This window comes from Dipteris shenzhenensis, chromosome 3 (genome assembly GCF_047967505.1).
Source record: "Dipteris shenzhenensis isolate YYH24624 ecotype China chromosome 3, Dip_SZ_1.0, whole genome shotgun sequence".
Lineage (NCBI taxonomy): Eukaryota > Viridiplantae > Streptophyta > Polypodiopsida > Gleicheniales > Dipteridaceae > Dipteris > Dipteris shenzhenensis.
Genome location: NC_141598.1, coordinates 51622739 through 51637200, shown reverse-complemented (window position 1 = coordinate 51637200; position 14462 = coordinate 51622739). Strand labels below are relative to the sequence as shown.

General features: G+C 48.5%; 1 protein-coding gene across 1 annotated transcript in view; it reads left to right on the top strand.

Moving 5' to 3' along the window:
- Positions 1-14462, top strand: part of LOC147903973 (heparanase-like protein 3) — a 107964-nt gene that overhangs the window by 18406 nt on the left and 75096 nt on the right. The gene's annotated exons all lie outside the window — the stretch shown is intronic.

Here is a 14462-nt window from a genome sequence, read left to right as displayed (position 1 = left end):
GAGGTGGTGGATTTATGAGAACAAGAGAGGAAACGAGCCAGGGAAAACCCGTAACTGAGGCAGGAGCAGGGATAGCTTGTTAGAAATCATGCAATAGAGGGTACACACAGTGGAAGACTGATAGAATAGCCCAGGAGCTCACACAGTGTGTGTGGGGAGTGGAATCACAAACTTCTTAAACTTATGTGCATCAGATAGACGTGTAGACTCATCAATAGACAATGATGCAGCCAGATATAGAAGCTACCGAAAGAATATATATTTTCATCCAAAGCTATGCACACAATACAAAGAGAGAGAGATCCCCAGAGCATGGTCCTTTGATCTCACCACATATTTCTACTATCTTCCGGATATCTCTAGACTTGAGCCTGCGTGCTCCACCTCTAAGCGTATGTAGACTCTTGGTCCAGATCTCAGCTCCTTGCTGCCCTTGTAGACAGCCTAGGGTTGAGCCCTGTGTGGAGCTAAGTCTGCAGCACCTTTGCTCTTCCTTTGCCTCCTGGATGGAGGCCCAAGGAGGGGGCTCTGGCTGCTCCCTCTGCTCCCCTGTACACTGACCTGCTGAATGCGTAGGAAGGCCACAATGGACCTCTTATATAGGCCCAAGGGCTGGCAGAACCCACCGACCCAGCAGCCTAAATGGCCGACTGCTGGTCGGTTCATTTCCCCCCTGAACGACTGGTTTGGCCCTCTTGGGGCTCCATATCTAGGGCCTTTGGCCCTGATTTCATTGCAGGGGCCTAGCCCCTATGTAGGCCTGCCTGGCCGACCTGTGTGGGCTATAATATGCCCCCAGGGCCAGTCCCTTGCAGCCCTACTTGCTGCTGCTCCTGGCCACCTGGGCGCCCACTCTCCAGCCCTAATCCAGGGCCTCAAAACAGGCCCAAGACCTGCTCCACATTTGCGCTTATCCATCCTGCACATCCCACCATGTGTCCACCTCTGTCCCACATCTGATCCAACCCTGCAGGCCATGCTCCAGCCTCCGTACAGGTCCATACACCTGGCTGATGTCATCGTCAGTTCAGCACCTCTGCTCTTGGGTCCCTGCTGCTGCGCTCTGCTTTGCCTTATGCTCCTGTAGATCCTACCTAACAGCCAGGTACCCTTATTTTCTCTTCTCTTTTTTCTGGGCATATGCTGCCCTAGCTATCCCTCCCCCACACACTCCTCATTTGGGGGCTTATAGATGGGGAGGTGACCTTTCCAACACAGTTGCACATGAGTGATAGAAGGACACATGAGAAGGAGGTAGTAGGTTACGCTAGAGATAGGAAGCCCAAAGAGGCCACAGAAGCATCCAAGAGATTAACTGGGCAATTGCTCACGTGAGGATGACCCCCAAGGGCAGTACCGTAGCCAGGCGGGCAGCCCTAGGTGAGCTTACTGCAGGAATTCATCATAGGTCCTCTCTCTCTCTCTCTCACACACACACACACACACTTTTTTTTGGTGAAAGCACATTACTATATTAACATAAAAACAATGTACATGACATTAGACTCCAAAGGAGAGCCCAATGGAAGAACTCAAAAACAGTTAGAAAACACTTCAAGGCTAGTAGCATCCAAGTCCCTTGCAGCAAAACTATCATATAAGGATTGCTTGAGGGACATTATGAAGAAAATATATGCCTGAGGAAACTGTTGACCCATCCTGGAATGCAGTCTCTGTGTCCAAATGGTCCATAGTACCCAAAAGCGAGTCCAGTGAAAGAAGAGGAGGAATGGAGACATCTGAGATGAGAGGCATCCAAACATCTAGAAGAGTTTCCCAAATCTGATAGAGGGAAACCGAAGCCGCAGCAAATGAGAAACATGAGTGATCAATATGCGAGAATGTGGGCAAGACCATAATAGGTGAGGAACTGTCTCGCGGCTATGAGAGCAACGGGGGCAGGAAGGGGAAGCAATGCGGCGTGCTGCCAATTTCACCCCAATGGAAAAAGCTCCCACTATACATCTCCAAAAGTTCTCTCTCTCTCTCTCTCTCTCTCTCACACACACACACACACACACACATTCATAGCTGCTCTAGAGTGAAGCCGCTAGACCCAAAGTCTCTCGTGGCAAAAAATTTGCCATCCAATAGGGCAACCCAATTGATGCACGTATGCCAGAATGGGCTGCACTATCTGAAGGTGAAAATGCAGTGGCCAAGTAGACAATTTTCAATAATTCAGCTTATGAAAAGCTTTTTTAAGACCCAAAGTCTCTCTTGTGGCAAAGAGATATGCCATCCAATAATGATGCACCACCTCATCAGGAGGGAGCAAGAGGCTAAGCCACCGGCGGCGATGCCAACTCACACTGGCATAGAGCCAAAAGTTTGGATTTAGTGGAATTAACTTTCAGCCCAGCCACCATACCAAACAAATCAAGCGCCTACATGAGATGCCTAACATCTACTTCAGAGTTCTGTAGGAAGAAAAAAGAATCATCAGCATAGGCTTGGATCACAAAAGGTGTGCCTCCAGGAAAATCAATACCATGCAGATACCTCTGCAACAAAACCAAATCATCCATGTGTAACAACAATGGATGAGTAGAAATTGCAAAAAGCAAGGCACTAAGAGGACATCGTTAATGAACAGAGCGACCCAAGGTCCAAGAAGAAGAAAGGGCATCAAATAGGAGGCACAAACACTGCCCTCTTCATAAAGCCAGTAAACCACATTTTGCATCTTGGGACCAAAGGCCAACTGCCATTGCATGACAACTGCAATAAAATCCCATCTAACAGTGTCAAATGCATTTTCAATATCCACCTGCATAATCAGAACATCTTGATGGGTGTATTTGGCATATTCAATGCCAATTTAAGAAGTTGCAATGTTATCCATGATCTTCCTTCGAGGCACAAAACCATACTGAGCAGGGTGCAAGAACATATATAAGAAATGCGATATATGCAAGACTAGCATTTTAGAAATCAGCTTATACACCACATGCATCAGCGTAATTGGCCACCGATTTGATAAATATTGGCACAGGGGCTCTTTGGGAATTGAACACAGCAATCCCTTTTTCCACAAAGAAGTCATAGAGCCAGAGAGCCAAACATCAAAAATCATGTGCAACAAAACACGGCTCAGCTGATCCCAAAGTTTAGCAAAAAGGTCAACAGTGAGGCCATCGCAACCCACTGATTTAGAGTGCCCCAACTTTGACAATGGCGCTTTCAATTCTTGATCAGTCAAAGGCAGGTCCAGCTTATGTGCTTCCTCTTGAGAGAGAATTGGTTGCACAGTTCGAAGAAAAACATTCTGGGCATTGGCCTCAACATATAAAATAGGAGGAGGGTCTGCAAACAAGTCAGAATAAAATTTCAGCACCATCACATCAAGCTGTTGTCTATTCATTGTCCATGAGCCATCTTGACGTAGTACACAATGCAAACATTGCATACATTCATTGTCCTTGAGCCATCCTGACGTAGTACCCAATGCAAACATAGCATGGGACGGGAAGTATGAAAGGCTTTTGAAGAAAGCATCAAGCTGTTGTCTATTAATTGTCCATGAGCCATCTTGACGTAGTACACAATGCAAACATTGCATACATTCATTGTCCTTGAGCCACTGTTGTCTATTCATTGTCCATGAGCCATCTTGACGTAGTACACAATGCAAACATTGCATACATTCATTGTCCTTGAGCCATCCTGATGTAGTACCCAATGCAAACATAGCATGGGACGGGAAGTATGAAAGGCTCTTGAAGAAAGCATTCAAAGAGCAGCTTGTATCCTGCAAGGCTTTCTGACGAGAACGAAGCTGCCATTTTGTTAACTTCTGTTGATCATTCTCAGCCAAGCAATGAAGGACAGCCTGAAAAGCAAATTGATCATCCGAGGATAATGGGCACCGTTGTACCACAGAAGTGAAGTTCTGAATTAAGGCCTTTACATCAACCACCCAGATAGCATTTACAATAAGCTTTGATTAAATCCTGCATGCCCAATGAGAAACGGTCGCATGCCTAGTCCTGATCGATTGAAGCATGTAGTACAAGCCTGTTAATGAGAGCCTTAACCAAAACTTTAAAGATAGAGTGCTTCAAATAAGAATTATTGACCACTAAAATCCTTTTGCGAGGCAGCTACATGTCATTCATTGGCAGACCAAGATGCAAGGTCATATATAAGATCAGAGAGGTGCAAAGTATAATCCAAGGCCATCTCACAAGTAAAATCATCAAACTGTGCTGCATGTATCATGTACCATCTATCCAATCAAGCCCAATACTAAGCGAAGGCATTAGTATGATGAAAAGTGTACCCAACGGTAGCAAGCATAAGATGGTCCCATAAATCACAAGCATGTATCTAGGCATTCCTTTCACTTCATAGGATGTGAAATCGATGAGTAGAACTATCATCAATGTTAGGAGAATTATTGAAACCTCCACAAATGAAAGCTTTACCCATCCAGGGATAAGCTGCTAGATGATGCCACATTTCAGCCCTAACCGAAGAGTCATAGATTGAAGAAAATTCATTATTATCCCCATTTATCATGCATCTAACAATGAGGTAATGACCATGCAGGTCATTATATGCCAAATATAGTTGTAAATCATGATGAATCAACATAGCAATCCCTGAAAAGGAAGCATGGCACAAAGAAACCTTCACGGCCCGCAAAAGAGTGTTGATTGTGTTCTTGCAAACATACAATTTGTAGCTTATGAGAGGTAATGCTATCCTAAAGCAGCCTCCATTTATTTTATATTGCAAAGGCCTTGAACATTATACATAAAGCATTTGATGGGTATGTACATATTTGCAAACCAATAGATGCTACATAACACGTGCATGGCCACATCAGGCTATGGCAGGCTAGTATTCTCTTGATAGGCATTCCCTTGCTCATCATTAGAAATAGGGCCAAAGACAAGAGTATGAAAATGCACAGCTGTCATAACTTACAGTGGTAAACACAGTGGATCAGCACAAACCACTGCAGACAAATCCATAAACTGCCTGAATGTCCTTGAAAGAGGATGCATTCTCCATCCAATTTCTGTTAGTCATTGTCCTTGTTTGAAGGCTTTTTTAGGTGACTGCCAATCTGATGCAGAAGCTTTCTCTCTAGCATGCACTTTAAACCCTTGCTTTGGGGAGGTGTGATCTACATTCTGGCCTTGCCTTTTTTCATCCACTACAGGGGGGGAAGCGAAGCATTCCTTGAATTACGAGTGTGCGGCACTGTAGCAGGCTTTGGCAAAGAAGCAGCTAGCAGCAGTAGGGGGAGGCTTTAATAAGACCTGTGGACATTCAGATTGCATGTGTCCAAATTTGCCAGGACCTCAAAATTTTCCCATTTCAATTTGAAGAAAATCTGTTGGGATGGCATTCCCGCCATATCACCTTGAAGAGCCACACATGGGAGGAGTGGGTCTATCTGTATGCCATGACATGCAAAAACGATTCACATTTCCAAGAGAACAAGGGGAACAAACCACTCCCCAATGCTTTGACCAAATTAGGCAAAGCAGGCCTACAATATAAAGGTAAGTCTACCATCTTAACCCATACAAGGCATCTGTGACGCATAAGACTTTGGTAGTCCTTGGTAGGCATCCATGGATAGACATGCACCAACTGATTTCCAAAAAAGAGAGGAAATTTTTGCAAGAGTTGTTGCTTATATTGGGCATCCATGAAAATAACCTCCAACTGATTTCCCAAAAAGAGAGGAGATTTTTGCAAGAGTTGTTGCTTATATTGGGCATCCATGAAAATAACCTCATAGAAACCTCTATCAGCCATATAACAGCCCTCAACAAAGCAACTCTTAAGCAGGAATTTCAACCATTGTGCCAAATCTTCTGCATTAGGCATGCGTCTTGGAAACAACAAGACCGTTGCTCGTTGAGCCAAGGTGCACCCAGGATTCGAGATCAGGAGGGGCGCATGCTCGGACAACGGACTCACATTGGTTGGGCACAGTGGGACAGTGGTCCGGCCGGGTCTTTTGCCAGATGGAGCAGATTACCACATGGAGGTAGAGGCAAGGCTTGATGCCGTAGCGCATCTACGAGGGGCAGGGCAGCAGATGAGAGAGATTGACCTAGCCATCCCTGAGTCCTGGTGGGAGGGACTTCGCGTTTGGAGGGACAGCATTTGGTTGGGGCAGTTTTCTTGGACTAGTGTCCCCTTGAGGATGATGATGCAGCGAGGCAGCACGTACCCCGGCTTCTTCCTAGTAGGAGTGGGAGGCCTACTTCATCCGCTCACTGAGAGAGACCCTGAGATGGATGGGAGTCTTGATGGGATTCACTGGCAGATGATTAGAGTGGTGGGACGTTTGGGGAAGGAGTGGCACATTGACCCGCTCAGCCTGTCCATCTAACTCTGCCCTCCCAATCCTGCCCTCTGCTCCTACCCTCCCTCTCCTACCCTCCGCTCTTGCTCGCAGCTCCCCGCCCCTCCGCCCCCTGCTCGCAGCTGTCCTCCCCACCCCTCCGCTCTTGCTCGCAGCTCCCTGTCCCTCCGCCTCTGCTCGCAGCTCCTGCTCCCGCCCTCTCGCTTTTGCTCTCTGCTCCTGCTCCTCCCTGCCTACGCCTAAGCTTGCGGCTCCTGCTCTGCCTCTTCGCTACCCCTCCACCCGCGCAGCTCCTCCTCCCTCCTGCGTTGCTCCTCCTCCCTCCCACGCTGCGCTGCAGCTATTACAGCTCCGCCCACCCCTCCGCCTAGGCCTTTAGGCCTCCCACCCGGTCCCTCCTTCCGGCTCCTCCGACTTCCTTACCCTCCTCGCCCTAGGTGTGCTTCCCTCCATGGGGGGGGAGCCAATACTCTCGCTCCCGATCGTGCACTAAAACCTGCATCAAGGGAACACAAATCAATCCAAGGCAATGGGAAAAGCCGAGAAAGAGATGGATAAAGCCAAGAAAGACGACAACAACAACAACAAAAAAACAACATACACAGCTGAAACTTGAGGATGTGAACACGCGTGTCAACCGAAGTGGACTCGGGGTTGACAACAAAGCAAAGGCGGGGCCCACTTCAGCCTCTATCTCTACTTTGACTTCAGCCCCCGCTTCAGTTTCAGTTTCAGTTTCATTTCCAGCCTGAGCTCCCTCTATCTCTACTTCAACTTCAGCCCCCGCTTCAGTCTCAGCTCCCTCTACATCCTCACTTTCGACTTCAGCTTACACTTCAACACTAGTTTCAGCTACAGCCCCCACATCCCCAGCTACAGCTACAGCCACTATCAGTGACATACTTATGCCCGTGGCGCCGATTGTTCCCTTCCCTTCCTCTCTTGTTATAGCTCTCGCACCACTTATGACACCTACTTCGAAGGTGTCATACACTGCTCTGCATTACGCTTCACTCTTCCCTCTCCCTCTCAGTCAGCCCACACTCCCACATCCCATTGGGACTGCCTCCTCCATTCCACTATCATCTCCGTACCTCACCCAGTTCACCCAGTCACCATCCAGTTTCCAAACTCAGCCCCACACTTTCATGCTAGAGCCATCACAGTTTTAGCTAGGACACGGGTGGGCTGATACACCAAAGGCCTGGGAGACCTTGCTCATGGAGGTACATAGTTTCTGTGAGCGCGAGATGATCCAAACTCAGCCCCACATTTTCATGCCATAGCCATCACAGTTTCAGCTAGGACACGGGTGGGCTGATACACCAGAGGCCTGGGAGACCTTGCTCATCATGGAGGTACATAGTTTTCGTGAGCGCAAGATGAAGCTGACACGCTTCACATGGGAGCATGTCCGCTTCAACCAAGAGCAGAGCCGCATCATACGGGAGCAGGCTCGGGCCATTCGGGAGCAGGCTGGTCTCATTCAGGGACTCAGACAGGATATCTTGCAGCTCCGGCAGGAGGGAGTACCCTGGTTATCGATGCACAGATTGCGAGCATGCAATCTGCTATTGAGGAGACTTCCAAATGGGTTGACGTGGCCAAATGGGAACCCGCAAGGGTAACCGTTTCAGCTACCCTCATGGAGCAGAGCCAGTAAGGCTCTCAACATCAGAGTACGTAGGATCCCATGCACTAAGGCTACACCGATGGCAGATGCGACTGCTTTTGTGGCGACTACTCTAGGTGTAACTGAGCACAGGATATAGAGGGCATGGTGGGTGGGGAGAGGCCCCAACCGAGAGCAACCCCTGATCATACGGTTCCATGACACTTAGGCACGACTTTCAGCTCTACGATGCAGGTCAGTCCTTCGAGATCAACCAGCAATCTCCATGGATGAGGACCTCACCCCTCTATAGGTTGAGGAGAGACGCTCTTTGCTGCAGCAGCGGGATCAAGCCTGGAAGGAGGGGAAGTGGGCAGTGGTACGAGAGGGACAACTTCTTACAGGTCCCTGTAGGGCACCTGTCCCCTCCCCTACATAGGGAAGCGGGGTCTATGAGACTCAGATATCCAAGACCCTATCTTGCACCATTTGGAACTGTAATGGTACCCTATGGTCAACACCAGGGAACTTCTCGGAATCCTATAGAGGTCACGACATAGTCTTTTACGTCAGAGTCTAGAGCGCCCACTTCTAGTAGTCAGCGGATATGCATGGGAGTCTGCCTACAGAGATGAGACGAGGGAGTTTGAGGTTCAGGTGGAGTTGCAGTCCTTTTCAGATCCACACTTTTGGGGACCATTTCGGTAGACCAGAGAGATGCACATTCCAAATTTCTTTGGATCCGGATTCAGCACACGGACAGCTGGGATCTGTTTGTTGCAGTTTGCTACTTCCCCCCTGAGACCTCCCACTTTGCCAGAGATATCCGAGGTGAGGATGAGTCATCTCCATTTGCTGCTCTTTATCAGTCCATCGTTGACTTCTCTAGCCGCGGAGAAGTCCTTCTAGTGGGGGACTTCAACGTGAGGACAGGGGTCCATCAAGTACCACCCCTCGACTTCAAGGATGATTCCACTCTACTGCCAGACATTGACCTTGAGGAGGCAGGTATGCTACAAGTTTCTGCTGACAAACAAGGTCTATTCACATCTTATGGGCAAACCCTATTAGACCTCGGTAGGATGCATGATCATCATTATCTATAATGTTCTTGACAGATAGCCGGCCTCAGGTTGTTTCATGTGCTTTCCACATGGGGGAGGCTTCAGCGTTGTTGATTACATCATGGGATCCCCTGCCTTCACATCTCGCATCACTGACTTCACTGTAGCACCTCTCCCTCCGGGGGCTGATCATACTTACCCTTTCTTTAGCATCTCCACTCCCCTTCGCATAGCACCTTCCATCTCACTAAGTTCTTACTCCACCTACCACGATATACGCTTTGACTATGATCACTCACCTACTTACTCTGGCCGTTGGATGCAAAAAACACAGTAGAGCTACATATACCTTTATAGTCTGTCACATCCACAGTTCACATTTATTGAAGCCACTCGACAACATACGAAATGTATTTTTATTCAAAATCCTCATCTTTACATCATCCCAAATAAAACTTCCTCAGGAATATCCTCCTGATCTGACAAACTCATATAAATCCACTCTTCATCTTTCACATGCAATATCAGATGCCATGTATCTCCTGACACAACTGAGAAGTGCACCTTGTATTGAAAAAACCACAACTCACAAGACAACCACCCACAAAGTGACCTCGGTCAAAATTCTTATTATATCTTCCCCAGAATCATCAACAAGCACTAGAAATGATGTAACCTGCCATCTCTTGGGGATTCTCAAAGCCAAGGTCTCCTCAGCAACACCGAGTACCTGCTTGGCCAAAGCCTCTCTTCTCTCAGCACTAGAGTATTTGTGTGCATTCAACGACTAGCTAGCCATAAGCATGCTGCTCCATCCCTGTTATCTTCTTCCTTTATGAGGACTACCTTATAGCTTTACAGCTCAAACACCTCATGGAGCTCATGTACCACCTTCCAAAACCTATTCAGCTTGTAAAATGACGACGCCTCTCCTTCACATGATCATAGAAGCCTCCTGATTCCTCTCCTGCAAGAAACTCCCAGAGCCCACAGTCCTCCAAGCCTCCTTCTCTTCTAACCATTGTTGTTCAGAGAGTATCACGGTGCCTTCTCCTTCATCAATATCTAGTATCTGAAGTCTCCTCTGACCAAGAACCTACAACCAACAGAAATGATGCTATAGCCATGCTTCTCCGTCGCCAAGCCCCAGAACTTCATAGCTCTCATCTAAGCAGCAGCCCAACGTCTCCCCACCATCATCAGACCCCCAGATCGCAGAACAAAACGACCCCCACTGCCTCTCTGAGCTCGCATCGGTCCCCTCTCAACTCAACTCTTCATCACTGGCCATCCTTCCACCATGAGCTCACGTTCTCCCTTGTTCTCAGAGCTCACAAGACTCTCGTCTCTTCCCAGGTCCTCCAGCTTACTGAGTTCCCGTAGCTTCTCTTGCTCTGATGCCCAACCTCTTCTTCACGTACTGCGATAGATTCTTGCTCCTGGAACAAGCAAATCGCCCTTCCGCTCTCAGAAGCTCACAAGCTCCCATCGCCTCTGGTCCCCCCCGTGCCTACGTATACCTTCAATCAAAAAGCCTCCAGCCACACAGTAGCGATGCTCGGCGGAATCCAGAGTTCCGTGTCGCCTCTCAATCCTTTTGGAACCTCCAAGCAACTCCCCCTACTCCTTGTTTGTCGTCATCCTCTTCACCGAATCTGCTTTTTCTCTAAATCTTTCCTTTACCAGTCTCTTTTTCCTCTCAACTGTTCATTCACTCCCTCCTAGCTCGTCACACTGGCCACCGTCGACTTCTCCAGCAGCCCTTCCCTACTGTGAACTCCCTCTACTTCAGAGATCCTCCTAGCCCCTATCTTTTGCTCCCCACACGCACCTCCTTTGCGAGAAACTCTCTGCTCTCTCTTTGCATCCTTCTTCCAACCCAGCTCGCGCACTTGTCCTCCCTCCCTCTCAGCATATCGTGATCCTCATCTACTCCTTCTCCCACACAAACCTCTCCCACCGAGCTTCCATTCCATCCCCTTCTTCCCCTCTCCCTGGTCCTTTCACTTCCTAGAACCTCCTCTAGCTCACGCGCAGCTCCCTTCCCTGTCCATGGAGCTCATCTCCCTGTGGTCCTTTCCTTCTCCATCATCTTTTCCAGGGCACCTTTTTTCTCCCCCTGTCTTCAGCCCCTTCCCTCCTAATGGTGTCCCTTCTCGACGACTCCTCCCGGATCCACGACCCCCAGCGCTGCAGTAGTATCGCCACCTCGCCATCCAAAACTCTCTTCTTCTCCTCTACGTAGCACGTTGCATGGATACCTTTTTCATGAGCCACATCAGCATTTGCCTTTTCACCACTCTTTCAATCCTTCACAAAAACCATACCAAGTATTAAATACTCCTCTTCCAAACCTTAGACGTTGATGCACGCATGGCTCTAGTTAGGCATTCAATCACTTGCATGCCTCTTCTAATCTCCTTAAATCAAGCCAACTCGACTCATGGAAAGTTCACATGACCCAAGATTAAAGGAAAAACACTCATGAAATTATAAACATGTGACACAGGACAACTTATCGGAGCCATAGTATCACATTACCACTCAGACAATGTTAGAAACCAGGCTCTGGATAATCCTGGTGCTCCCACATTGCATCTCATCATATCCCCCAAGAGTCCCCGTAAAAGTATCTATCATCTCAAAAAATATCTACATGAGTGTAGAATCTTTTATGAGAGTGTCCATAGCTCATTTCGACCACTAGCTAGCTATGTACATAGCTATGCACCAACTCATCAGCATCCAACAAGTGATATACATATTTACATTTTTGTCCACACACTGTCTGTACATACTTCTCACTTATATTGACTTCATATCCCTTTTAGAGGGTCGTGCTGCCCTGGTTACCTGCTCACTACACGAGCCTACCCTTCATGCTTTCCCCCACACCACCCGCCCACCACCCCCTGGGACCGTACTATGTAATAGCTGGTACGATGATGAGTGTAAGGCTTTACGCCGTCAGCTCAGATTCGAAATCAAAAACAGTCTTTTGAGCGCACCAGATACGCTATGCGAGTACCGTAGACTGGTACGGAGAAAGAAGCTAGACTTCGCTCGTCGAAACGAGGAGGAGCTACTAAGCTTCTGTTTAGTAACAACTCTAAGGACTTCTGGCGGAGATTTCTAGGACGGTCCCCCTCACCACTCACTGATACACTCAGATCTGGTTTGATTATGCACGTATACTTTATGACATCCCGAATCAGCCAGTCCCTAACCTCTCACACATGCCACGCCCCACATCCTGCACCCTCTTCACTAGAGGAGGGGTAAAGGATGCCATAATGAAACTTCATAATGGCCGAGCGAAGGATCATGAGGGGCTATGCATTGAGTTCATTGCATATGGGATTAACCTCCTAGCCCCGATCTTAGCAAAGCTCTTTAATGAAGGTGTTTGTTTAGGGTTTCCACGCACCTGGACCATTAACACTATCTCACCCATCCACAAGGTAGGGGATCCCATGAGCCTGGAGAACTACAGGACCATTATGATTGGATATGTCATGTCCAAGATTTATGCATCAGTACTTGATTCCGAGGTTAGCTTATTTGCAGAGTATTGAGGACTTATAGCAGCAGGATAGGCTAGGCGTGATCATGGAACCATGGACCACATTCTCATGCTCAGATGTATCATTGAGGAGGCGAGGGCACGGAAGCAGACGATTTATTGTTGCTTTGTGGATTTCCACAAGGCATTTGACACGGTTTCGAGAGCCCGCCTCATGCGGCGCATAGGACTTGGGTTATGACCAGGAGATTGTTTGGGCTGTCATGGCACTTTACGAGAGAGTTTCAGGCAGAGTCCAAGCAAGATCTGGGTGGATAGACGAGATCATGAGCACTATCGGGGTCAAACAAGGGTGTCCTTTATCGCCTACCTTGTTTGGCCTCTACATTGACGAGCTTGAGATGGTGATACAGACACAGGGGGGGGTAGGTTGCTCTCTTGTGGGCATGCTGATCCAAATATTGCTCTACGCAGATGATGTGGCTCTCTTGTCTTCCTCAGCAGAGGGGCTCTAGAGACACCTTGACACACTACAGCCCTTTTGTGAGTCTCATGATTTGAAGGTCAACCTGGGTAAAACCAAGGTCATGATCTTCAATACATCTCCAGCCATCATGCGCCAGGAGCAGTTCACATTTGATGGGTCCGCGATGCAGGCACACTTGAGCAGAGGGTATGCTTCATTGGCCAGACTAGAGAGGCAGTGCTTCCGCTTGCACTTTCAGGATCCACGTAGCAAGGGGTTGCTTTTTGACTCCTTGGTTCGCCCAACGGGGATGTACGACAGCCCATGTTGGGGGCCAAACTTGTCAGATACAGAGTGGCCCCGTGTGGAGCGGCTACATGTTCTCATGTTATCATAGATGATTCGTGGTAAGCCATCCGTTCCTCACCATATCATTCAGGTTGAGTTTGGGTCACCCCCTTTACAGCTACATGCTGCATTTCAGGTCATCACATATTTGTACCGAGTCAGGGAATATGGGGATTACACCTCTGGGCGTAGCAGGCTACCATGGATAGCTCTGTCCTCCTCTATGGCACTTTTAGCAGGAGGGGACCAGAGGTGCTGGTATGCACACACAGAGAGATGGTTTGGGTGACTGGGGCTCCACATGGATAGACTACCTCCCTTCTAGTACAGCATGGATGCTCCGTTTTCTCCCCTCCTATCACACGAGGTTAACCAAGTTATCCGTGAGGATCTATGACAGCTACATACATTTCGGACCTGGTTGGGACCGAGTGAACTCCCAGTGAAGCTTAGCTTCTACAGAGATCACTTCTTACATATCACAGTGGAGGGTTTCATTGACCCACCAGGGTATACGCAGATTCACCTACCCCACTCGCTGAGGATCTCTCTTGGGCAGTTCCGGCTCTCTTCACACAGACTTCGTATCGAGAGCAGCAAAGCAGAGCGACTACCAAAGGAGAGGCGCATATGCACACTGTGTGACATGCAGGAGGTTGAGACAGAGGAGCATTTCATCTTCAGGTGTCCTGTTTACTATGAGATCCAAGGGTGTTTCTAGTGCCTCTTCAGAGATAGCTATGGGATTTTGGCTCGTTTCCTCTCCTACCCAAACCAGCGGTGTTTGGCAGGTTTCATTCATGAGGTACTTAGACACCGCGAGAGGATACTCCCAGCACGGAGACAGGAGCACACTTATTCCTCGGTTGATCCCTCTCAGAGCTCTATCACGGAGTTCTTTAAGCCAGATCACATGGACCCCCACGAGACGAGGCCTCGACATGACCGTGACCCCCGGAGCTTGTGAACCGACAGCTTGGACAGAGGGTTGACACACAGATCACACTTGGGGACATCCCCTCCTTGTTTAAAGTTGCCGGAGCCCGACCGTCGGGGGTTATAGTAGCCCTAGTTAGACGCAGAGCTACGACCAGGGGACGTGCCAGGACTGCACCTTT